The sequence below is a fragment of the Trichosurus vulpecula genome, chromosome 7, assembly GCF_011100635.1.
Source record: "Trichosurus vulpecula isolate mTriVul1 chromosome 7, mTriVul1.pri, whole genome shotgun sequence".
Lineage (NCBI taxonomy): Eukaryota > Metazoa > Chordata > Mammalia > Diprotodontia > Phalangeridae > Trichosurus > Trichosurus vulpecula.
The window spans coordinates 244945056-244957082 of record NC_050579.1 but is presented as its reverse complement, the minus strand read 5'-3'; the positions used below and the strand labels follow the sequence as shown (position 1 = coordinate 244957082).

Here is a 12027-nt window from a genome sequence, read left to right as displayed (position 1 = left end):
AGTACATGGGTTACCATGCAGTAAAGGCTTGATACATGTTGAAAGAATGGACAAATGAATGAAGGGTTAGAATGATTTTTATTTATATATTCCCAGATCCCACAATGAAGTTCCAGAATCCATCAGGAGACACAGATAGGGAAGGAGGAACACAAGAAGAGTTAAAAACAATTCCAAGAGCCGGGGACATAAATAGGTTGGAAGATGAGTTTAGGCAAGGCTGGCAAAGCCCACCTTGTTGTTGCCCAGGTCAAAGACAGAGTAGTAGTTCCTGAGGAAAACATCCCCAAGGATCCAAAGGGGCTCGCCGCTCCCAGAATCCAAGTAAGTGGACATGATGCCCACCTCACAGTAGTCGCTGTCACTCTGGGGGGGAGAAGAAGAGAAGATGAGTTCATCAGTCCATGAAGACCCACTTCCTCTAGGAAGCTGGCCCTGAGTGGGACTCATTGAGCAGCAGATATTTGCTTTAGGTTTCAGCTTCTTTCTCTGGGCAGGAACACTTCTATATTTTGTCTAGAAAACTTTGAGTGACCACCCCGACTCATAAGGACTTGTCCCTTCCCCTGGATTAATTTTGCCACTGAGAGGTTGGGAAGTTAGGGGCAGGGAATGAACACTCACTGCTTGGTACCATTGTTTCTCTTTGTTTAACCTCTTTTTCACTTATATTGGAAAATGCCAAAGAGCTGAGATGATGTTTTCTATCTCTCTATAGTCCCCAGCACACACAGCATACACAGTGTGCCTAGGAACACGCCGAGCACATCATCTAATGTTTGATGTAGACTAATCAATTTGCATATCACATGGGCCACATTGAACTTCTTAGCACAGTGCCTGGCATGTAGTAAGAATCTGACAGATGCTCTATTTATCATCTATCTATCCCCCTACTTATCTAGCTGTCAACCTTTGCTCTATGCCCCTACAGTCCTCCAAGAGAATTTCCCAATTGTGTTACGAAAGCCAAGTCAGGGAAATTGATCTGAGGAAGGAGGAACCCAGGAACTAGAGAGGGCTAAGTATCAGCCTCTAACAATCACTCTCCGGTCTTGGTCCCAAGTCAAGGATTTGCACCTTGAAACAGGCTGCCCCATGAGACACTGAGTCCCCATCTCTGAGAGTATTCAAGTTGATGTTGATGGCTACCTCATGGAGAGGCTGTAGCAGAGATGACTCCTTTTTGTGGGAGATAGACCAGATTATGACTGATGCCCCTTCCAGTACTGAGAGTCGAAGATTCTATCACATTACATCCCAGAAGAGCTATGTCATAGCTATGTCATCTGTTTCCCCCAGTTCCCTAACCCTGTGCTCTTTCAACCTTCCCATCCCAAGGAGTCTGGAGGGCAGGGAGCAAGGCATTTCTGAGGGTGTGATCTGGTCCCTCCTCCAGCCTACAGCTCAATTTTTTACCTCCCTCCCAAGATGGAGAGTAGTTCTTCCCTCCTTTACTCTCCCTGCTCACAAGGACCATCCCTGAGAAGGCAAGAATGCCTAGGTAAGGAAATGAAGGGGACTCACCGGAAGGAGGTAGGCAGAGGGAGAAAGGGAGAAATCTGCACCATTGATGGTGAAGGTGAGGGTAGGCAGGCTCTGGGTACTGCTGCAACTGACAAAATACTGGAGGAGAGAGACACAGGAAGAAAGATATGTCTGTGGGGGCAGGTACTCAGGAGCTCCACCCTATCATGAATCCCTGGGGCTTCTAGAATATGTTCAGGATAGAGACTTCCTGGCCCAGCTTCTACCTCCCATGATCCACCCTCTCCATCCCAGTCCTGCCCCAGAGCATTGATCAAACCATACCCCAAACAAGAGTCTCCTAACTCTGAATGTAATCCTCAGAAATGGAGACAGGCGTCAGGGCTGCAGAGATTTTAGGGGAGCCAATAATGATGGTAGCAGCTCATATATACTTAGCACTTTGAGGTTTACAGACTGCTTTCCTCCCAGTCACCCAGTGAAATACTGAATCCAAGTATAATTATCGCCATTTTGGAGATGAAGAAACTGAGACTTAGAGAGGATCCCTTACATCTCCATCTTCATCCTCCTCAGCTCCGATATACTCCATCAGCTCAGAGAAGACATCCTCGGGAGCAGTGAGGAGGGAAGTGCCTGTGTCCACAATAGCTTGGCAACCTTCAGAACACCAGCCAGTAGACTCACCATCAATGGAGAACCTGAAGGATGACAGCCACTGATGAGAGACAACTCTTGGTCATGAGCCTTCCCTCCCCTTGCCTGCATTCAAGGATCTCTCTCCCGCATCAGCCTCAATTTGTCCTTTGCTGACAAAACACCACTCCTCTCATTTCAGAGAGAACCCAGGTTGAGGAATTCCCAGCCTGGGTCATCTTGGTGGTCCCCAAGCCAAAGCTTCTGAATCTGCTAGTGTTCCCCCCTCTACCTTGAGCCAGGATATGGGACAATGGAAGATTTCACACTTCAATCCCCTCCCCTAGACTAGATCTCATCCTTTCTTTGTAAAATCCATTTTATATAAAACTCAGGATATTAACCCATGGGAACCATGACTTTGCTCCCTGGACTTTGGACCTCTCCTCTCTAAGCCCCCATTTTTCCACACTGAAGGAATAATCTTCATTAATATATCCATTCTGAGTCCCTCTGCCTCTCTCCCCACCACACCTCACATACCCACTAATGGCAATCTGCCAGTATTCTTCCTCAGTGACAGCAGTCCAGTGGATGTCTCCAGTGTACAGGCTGCTGTCCACTCCTCCCAAAGTCAGTGTACCGCCATCGTCAGAATTCTCATCCCTGAGGACACAGAGAAAATATCAGCTTTGGGAAATAGGCAGGGACAGGCAAGGGAGAAAGGGTCCTTGTCTTTCCCTACTTCCTTCCACAACTGTCCTTACTCAACCCACAGACCCTGATTACTCACCAGCAACCCCTCCCTCACTGCTCTGCTTCCCATGTGAAGGGGAAACAGGCAGGCCAAGGTCCCTCCTAGCAAGTGCTCAGTGAGCTTTGGAGCTGAAGATACATTTCCTAGGTCTCTGAATCTTTGCAGGAGCAGCATGGCAGAGTGGATAGAGAGGTGGTCTCCCAGGGCCAAGAATCTGGAATACTAGTCCCACCTCTGACTGGAATGGTTGTATGAAGGTTAAGCAAGTCACTTAACTTCTCACTGCAATTCCCAAGGCTAAAAACTGCATTGAGACAATAGAGGAATGGAGTGCTGGTCTTGCAGTCAGGAAGACTCATCTTCCTGAAGTCAAAACCAGCCTCAGACACTTAATTGTGCCCCTGGGCAAATCACTTTTTCCTGTTTGCCTCGGTTTCTTCATCTTTAGAATGAGTTGGTGAAGGAAATGGCAAACCACTCCACTATCTTTGCCAGGAAACACCCAAATGCAGTCACCAACAGTCAGACACGACTGAACCAAAAAAAATAAGTTTCATTGGTAGAGAGTTTCTTCTGGTAACTCCCTATACCAATGAAATCACAGGTCCCTTTTCTCTTTATCTGTAGAAGGAGATTGGATTAAACAGCCTCAAAGATCCTTTCCAATCCTAAAGTGATGATAAGGACAATGCTCTCTATGGTTTCTCCTGGCTCTATGTTCCTCAGAGTCTGTGAATATAGACTGGGAAAAGGGGAAGAATTGTGATTGCGAACCCATGCCTGGCCTAGAGCTTCTCCAACCTCCTTATCCAACTCATGTCCCACTATTCCCCAACAGGCAGCAGACTTGCCAGTCAGGTAAGTCTCCTCATGGTCCCCCTCATCTGCTGTAAGTTTATCAAGTTAATCCAGCAATTACCCCCTCTCCGTCAGCTAATTCCTAGTAAGCCTCTTGAGGGCAGAGACCACCTCTTAGCTTCCCTACATGCTTTCCCCTCCCTTACCCATCCCCATCCCCATCCCACCTTCATGGCAGGTATGCAATAAACACAAAGAAATTCTTCTATTTCCCTAATGGGAGGGGAGAGGGAAGGAAGGAGCTGTACAGAGGGGTTCTTAAACTTTTCCGTGTGTGTGTCTGGTGAACACAGAATCATATCATTAAATGTATAAAATAAAATTCGTAAGATTACGAAAGAAACTAATTATATGGGAAAACAGTTATATGCGTATACATATATTTCTGTGTGTGTGTTTATGTATGTATATTCATAAAGCCCAGGTTAAGAAGCTCTGCCATACAGAATTTCACCCCCTAGGAGGAGGAGACCAGATAGAATCAGGAGGTGGTTGATGAAGTAGAGGAAGCAGTGAGCCAAGTCACCTACCCACTAAGGTAGAAGGCAAAGACAGGGTCACTGATCAGGTCCTCGTCCAGGAGGCCCTCCATGACAGTGGTGGCCCCACCAGCACTGATGGAAGGATAGGCCAGGCCCAGGATCCCATCAAAATTGGCATACAAAAAGCTGCTGCCAGGTTCAGTCTCACTCAGGCCAAACTCCTGGTTGGTGATGGAGATGCCCTCGATCTGTGGGGGTGGGAGAGAAGTCCATCAGGAACAGCTGGCTCAGAAGAAGGCCATGGGGACAACAGCTTTTCCCCCGGGCCTTCAGATGAGCTTAGTCTCCCTACCTTAATGAGGCAAGTGAGGAGAGGGTCAGGACCCAGCCATTCTCTGTCCTGATGTAGTTCTTGTGGTGGCAAGGGGTTAGAGAAGGAAGGATACCTATGGGGACCTGGGACCTTCTCTGCAAGGGGGCAGCATGATACATAGTTTTGATCCTCCTCCCCACATGCCTTATGCCCCTTAAGGCTCCTGAAGCCAGACTAAGTTCACTGCAGAAGGAAGAGGAGGAAAAACCAGGGAGGCACAGCTTCCTCCCATCTATGGCCAGTCTCTCAACAAACTTGAAGAGAACCTTAGAGCTCAGCTTGCTGCCTCCGGCAGCTGGACTCCCACATGTCCCTGCTCCCAGGTTTCCAAGCCCCAAAGCTGGAGCAGTGCCCCTGCCACCAGGTGTCCACTCTTGCACTCCCCTGTACCACATCCCCCCATAACCACTCACTGTCACGGTGTCATAGCCAAAGATTCCAGTAAGGCTCCCTGATCCATACTCAATAGAGAAGGACTGGTCACTGCTGGAGTAGGTGGAAGAGTCACTGGGGTCAAACTGGGTATGGGTGGCTGGTCAGACAGAAAGAGGATGTCAGTAGATGCCAATAACTCTGGATCTCATCAACCCATTTCCCAGTTCTCTGCTCTGCAGTGCAATGGAAAAGGTATTGCTGGAGTCAGAAGATCTGGGTTCAAGTCTCACCTCTGCTATTTATTAGCCACATGATGCTGGGAAAGTCATATAACCTCTTAAAGCCTCAGATTCTAAATCTGCAAATTTTTGACAATAATATCTGTTCTCCTTATCTTATGTAGTGGCTGTAAGTCCATTAGCAGTTAAGCCTGATATCATGTAGCTCATTATTCATATTACCACTGTCTCTGATGGCCCTACCACTTCCAACCCTCAGACTTGGACAGGGAGGGGAGGGGAGAGGCAGGTCCCTCAGGGTTTGGGATTTAAAGAAGACTGCCACAGATTTTTCCCTTTCATATCTGTTTTTTTTAAGTGGAATTCTCATGTTTTAGCCTTGAGGAGTGCCCTTTCTTCTCTTTGCCATTTAACCTCTAAGGCATCCCCCACCTCTAACTCCCAGGATCCAAGCCCTGGCCATTCTTCAAGTGTTGATTCCACATGAAGTCTTCCCTGAGCCTCCTAGTCCATGGGGAGCAATCCCTCCATCAAACTCCTCCACCACCTACTGTTGGTACCTCACAATCTGACACCTAATGACATTTTGTCTTTGGGGGACTGGCTTCCACACCTGTGAATCTGTGGGTGTGTCACCCTCACAGTGTGGAAATTACCAGAAACTTACAGTCTTATAAATGCAGCACTTAGCAAAGTGCCTAGCACATAGTAGGAACTTAATGCATCCTAATTGACCTCCTGATTGAGAGTCTCAAACAGTTGCTTTGGGGCAGTAACAACAACCTGCTGGTGGTCAAATAGTCAGAAAGGAGCAGAAGCAGGATTTGAATACAGGCTTTCCAAGATCTATAAAGAAACCTTGGGAACTGGGCCAATCTGAGGTTTGATCCACAGCCACCTCCCCTGATGAGGGGCAGCAGCTTCCTGCTGTTGATCTCCTCTATCCCTTCTCAGCTGCCATCATGCCTGACCACGCCTTCCATTCCCTCTGTTCTGGTTTTTCTCCACCTTCCTCTTTCTGCCTGACAACCAGGTCTACAGTGACCCAAACCCAAGGATGTTCACCAGAGCCAGAGCAGGTCTATGGATGTTCTCTCTACCTAGGAAGATGGCAGAGCCAGGATCAAATCTTACACTTCCCTTGCATCCCACTCCCTCCATGGGTACACAGAAGATGCATCATAAAAATACGTAGTTTGAAGTGCAATAGAATGAGATAAATGTGATTCTTCTCTGCTCTTCTTTGGGTATGCTATGTGACTCTGAAAAAATGGCTAGTCCATTCTGACCCTCCAGTTCACCCAGCAGGCCTTCCTTGCCTCCTATGAGGTGGGTGCCATGTTTTCTGCAATTGACCACTTTTCCCCTCTCTTTCCTCCCCCAGCATGGGCTACTCACTGCAGGCCTCGCTCTGGCAATAGACGGAGTCCACCCACAGGTTGGAGGAGCCAGTGTCAAAGAGGACCTCGAATTTCTGGGCTGGGGTCCCGATGCTGATCTCCCCATAGTAGGATACCTAAGGAGGAAGATTGAGTCAACATAGTGCAGAGACCTGTCCTGTGCTTGGCGCATAGTCATTGCTTAAGAAATGCTAATCGTCTGGGGAAGCTAGGTGGTGCAGTGAGTAGAGCACACAGGCCCTGGAGTCAGGAGGACCTGAGTGCAAATCCAGCCTCAGACACTTGACACACTTACTAGCTGTGTGACCTTGGGCAAGTCACTTAACCCCAATTGCCCTCCCTTCACCACTCCAAAAAAGAAAAAAAGAAATGCTAATTGTCCTGTGCACTCAGATCACCCCCTGCCCACCTAAGGTCTAGCAGCATCTAGCAAGCCTGGGCTGTAGGCACAACTGCATTCTGTCCTTTAAACCTGCCTTCTTCTTCAGTCCCAGCCACAGAGTCACAGAAACTCAGGGATGGAGGGGCCTTCAGAGGCGATCCAGTCCAACCTACAGCCAAAAGATGCTTTCTGGAAAGTACCTGACACATGGTCATCTAGTCTTGGCTTGAAGAACTCTGGTGAGGGGAAAACTGACAGACTCAAGAGTCACTCTAATGAGAGGTTGGATTATTTTACCCCAAGTCTAAGACTTTACATTTCTCCCTACTCAGTTTCATCATATTTGATTTGACTCAGTGCTCAAGCCGGCCAATATCTCTGGGTCTTGAAACTGTCATCCAAACTGTTCCTTAGTTATCCCCATCTATCTTTGCATCACCTGCCTATGCAACAACATAGCACGGCCCATTCTGAATCTTGGCATGGAAACCCCCATTAAAATGGAAGGACCCTCCAGACAAGGACTTTATTTATCCCTCTCTGTCAAACTGGGAGTGTCCTTTCTGCTGTCATCCAGGACCCTCCCCCAGGAGATGCTCATCATAGCTGACTGGCACACTCTGAGCTGTGGATCCCTTCAGCCTGAAGAGAGAGAAAAGATGCTCACTCACATCCATATAATTGGTGAGGGGCTCATCGGCAACAGCAAGCTTGTTGAAGTACTTGGTGGCAGGGTCCAGTTTGTGGTTCTTCAAGAAGTCATGCAGCACACCTTTCTCCTTCATCACCTGCCTCATGGACTTGAACCTCTTCAGAGGAACTCTGGGAGGGGGCAGTGGAAGGTGCTATCAGTGCAACTGTCCCAGAATTCACTACTAACTAACACTGCCCACAATCTAGCAGCAAAGGCTCCCCAGACCAGGGTCAACAAGAGCTCAGAGACAGGAGGTATAACTCCCTCCTACCTTTGGCTGTGTCTCTACAGCCTGGTCTATTTCTGACCCAGCTTTTCAGCAATGAGGTCTTACCCTTCTCACTTCAGCTACCATCTTTTACAGAAGACCTTCCAAGATGGCCTCCAGCTGGTAGTATCCTCTTTCCCTCCTCAGAAGTTCCTTTATATCGACTTTGTATATTGTTGTTCAGTTCTTTCAGTCATATTTGACACTCTGTGACCCCATTTAGGGTTTTCTTGGCAAAGATATTGGAATGTTTTGTCATTTCCTTTTCCAGCTCATTTTTCATATAAAGAAACTGAGGCAAACATAGTAAAAGACTTGCCCAGAGAAACACAGCTAGTATGTATCTGAGGCCAGATTTGAATTCATGAAGATGCATGTTCCTGACTTCAGGCCTGGTACTCTATATCCCCTGCAGTGCCACCTAGCTTCCTCTTACTTTCTATACATTTTCTTTTCACTTCTTTTTTCTACTTTTTCCTCTGCATGGGTTCTATTTTCTCTCTGCCTCACTCCTATCCCCCAGGGAGCTAGGTGACATAGTGGAAAGAGCTCAAGACCTGAAGCCAGGAAGACCTGAGTTCAAATCTGCCTCAAACACTGGCTGTTTGACCTTGGGCAAATCACTTCACCTCTGTCTGCCTCAGTTAACTCAGCTGCAAAATGGAAATAATGATTTAATCCCTCCCCCAAGCCCATAGATAGAGTACTCCCTTCTTATTGGTGGAGATGAATGCCCTGCCCTGAGTGAGAGAGCAAGGTGGAGTTGGCAAGTGGTAAGAAATCTCCAATCTTTGCCAGTCCCTTTTCGGACTCTCCAAGCAAGAGTCCTCTTGGTCAGGTCCCCTTTGGGACTCTTTGGGGCCAGTTCCAAGGACTCTTGGACTGAATTGCTTCAGGTGCTTCTGACTTCCACCTTCATGAGAGAAGATGGAAGAGGCCAACCCCACTTTAGGTTACTGAAGGAAAAGACTCTGGGAAGACATGAGAGGAGCAAAAGGTGTCCATCATGTCTATCTCCAACTTGCTACTCTAGAGACATTGGGGATTTTTCTCTTAGGCTCTACCTAGAACATTCTCTTGGCTGAGCTGAGTTATTTCGCTCCTTTTGGGAGAGCTTCTTCACTATTTTGCCTGTATATAGTCTCCTGTGCATACCTTCTCTGATTTCTGTTTTGCTATGATTTGGATAAATGAGTTTTCTTTGCTGCTTTCTATGCGTGTTCATTGTGGAATTGATATTTGATGAGAAAGGGGTCAAGTTTCTCTTCAAAATGACAAAGTGATCAGAAGTTAGGTGGAACCCAGTTATATACTCTAGACTCAAAATATTTAAAGGAGCAGATGGGTGTAATGCTCGTCTAGAGAGTGGCCTCCAGCCCCAACCTCCTGCTTCCCCTCCTGGCAGGAATGAAAGTCTCCCTTGCAGAAGGGTGGGAAGAGAAGAGCCTAGACATGTCTATCCTGCCTCCCTTAGAGCCCCACACAATGACAGGCCCTCAAAAACAGGTGGATCCCTCTCTACATATGGGGCCCACAACTATTCATTCCCTCCAACAATAACATCTACCTCCCAGAGTTGCTGTGAGGATCACAAGAGGTAACTCTTGTAAAGCACTTAGCATCGTTCCTGTGGAGTATGGGATGTGGACCCCTAAAACACAACCCAGCTCCTGGACTTTCCCACACATTCCCACCTACATACTCAATAATTCTTTCAACTGTCCTTTCATTGTGGTCCTGACCCAGTCCAACCCTCCATTCTCTGTTACCTCTGACCCAGCCCAGCCCTTCATTGTCTGTTACCTTTGGACCACCACAGGCTACTTCCCACCCTTTAATTCCATTCAGACCCCTTCTCCATTACCTCTGGAGCTACTTGCCACTCCTTGATGCCATCCAAATCTTTCCACAATCTTTTTCTCTATTAAAAAAAGTCAGTCTTGTCCCTACCAAATGCACAGACTCACTAGGAATCTCTCCCACCCCAACCAGTGTTTTAATAAACTACTAGGACTGCAAGAAGGTTTAAGTGGTCAAATTCTTGGTTTCCAAGACTCCTAGATCACAACAGTGCCTTGCACAGAGTAGGTGCTTAATTAATGCTTGTTTCCTTCTACTATCACATCCCTCCCTCCCCATAGAATGTACGTTTCTTCAGGAACAATTTCACTTTTTAAAAAATTCCTGTGCCTATCTTATACACAGTAAGTACTTAATAAATGCTTGTTGATTTTAATTGAATTGTCATGGACATTATAAATTCTGGGTTGGAGGGTAGGGGTGGCAAGGATGAGCCTAGAGGCATTGAGTCAATCCTCGACCTATGGTCATTTCCCCCATAGCCCAATTTCTTTGGGATCCTTCTTTGCCTTTCAGAAGTCTTGGTGCTACAGAATTCCTTGATGACTGCACAATGACTTATTTTCCTGGTCCTCCTCCCCCTTTCCTAAGACCATAATCTCATAGACCTGAAGGTCCTAGGGAATTCAGAGGTCCTCTAGCTCAACCCTCTGATTTTGCACATCAGGAAACTAAAATACAGGGAGCTTAAGGGACTTTCCCAAAGTCACCTGGTTTGTAAGTGAGAGATCCAGAATCTGAATCCAGGTGCTCTGACTGCAAAGTCAAGGCTTTTATACCTTTCCCAAAATGTCTTGAGTCTCATGTAATTCATTGTATAGCTAAGGGAGCAGATAGATGACTCAGTGGATAGAGAGGAAGAACAGGTAGTCAGGAATATCTGAATTCAAATGTTACCTGTGATGCTTACTAGCTATGGGACCCTGGGTAAATCACTTAATGTCTCTGTGCCTCAGTTTTCCTAATCTATAAAATGGGGATAATGTTAAAAACCACTTCCCAGGGTTGGTATAAGGATCAAATGAGTTAACCTACCTAAAAGGGAAGTGGGAGGAGGGGAGGATAGGAATAAGCATTTATATGGTGCGTACTATGTGCTCTTTTACATTTTACAAATATTATAAGCATTTTGTGAACCATCGGACACTATACAAATGCTAACCATTATTAATATCAGGAAATGGAGGCCCATGGAGCTTAATTGACTTGCACATTCTCCTATAGGTAATAAGCAGCAGAGCCAGGATTCCAGCCCAGCCATTCTGACTCCCAGTTCAGGGCCCTTCCCAGGAAGCTGTGCTTCCTTCTCCCTTCTCTCTCCTGTGCCCTGTTCCCTGCCATCAGTTTCCTCCAACCACCTCCCCTACCACACTCAGGACTTACTTGATAACCTTGTCTGCCTCTGAAAAATGGAGGCAGACAAGGGCAATAAGCAGCAACTTCATCATGATTGCTTTCTTCTTCAAGCACCTCCTACAGATATCACCTCCTGAGGTCTGAGCTGAGCTGAAGAGAACCACTGGGGCCTCTCCTATATATACACCCAGACTGGGGCATCTCCCCTCCTCCCCACTTCCCACTGCCAGCCTCAGTAAACAGAATAATCAGTTGGCATAAGTGGCAGGTCAGGAGCCAAAGGGGTCTGAGCTTCTTATCCAGAGCCTGGCTGCTTAATCTGCAATTAAGTACCCAGAGCCTCTTGGTCCCAAACAAACAGAGCCAATGCTAACATGAAAACCAAGTACAAATTAGACGTGGGACCCTTCTCCTCATATCCAAGGCCATCACCCCTAGCTTGGGAGGGGGGAAAAGGATGGAGTGAAGCAGGGATGTTATTGCTCTCTAGCTTACAGGGAAGGACTGTGCAGAGAAAAGGTTAGGAAGGACTTTCCTAGAGAAAGGAAGATGGAAAGACAATCTTTTGGAAGAAAGAGTCCTTGAGGCCCTGTAGTCACTCTTTCTGTAAGGAAAAGTCATTCTTGGCTAGGGGAGAGACCCACTTACTCATAGGTTGAGGGATTGATGGGAGGCCCTCAGGATCCAAGCTGGGGCTGGGGAGTCTCTGTCCTTCTCCCATATTTCAGGCACTAAGGTCAATGGGCTAGAGTCCAGGAGACAGAACTTGAGGAAGACTGATTCTATTGTAGTGTCATTGAATTGGAAAGGGACAGTGACTGTAAGCTCCATGAGGGGAGGGACCATGAGGGAAGGAATC

At 47.1% G+C, this 12027-nt stretch overlaps 1 pseudogene; it reads right to left on the bottom strand.

Annotated features, from left to right (window-relative positions):
* Nucleotides 1-210: 210 nt before the first annotated feature.
* Nucleotides 211-11257, bottom strand: LOC118858044 (annotated as a pseudogene).
* Between the last annotated feature and the right edge of the window lie 770 nt (nt 11258-12027).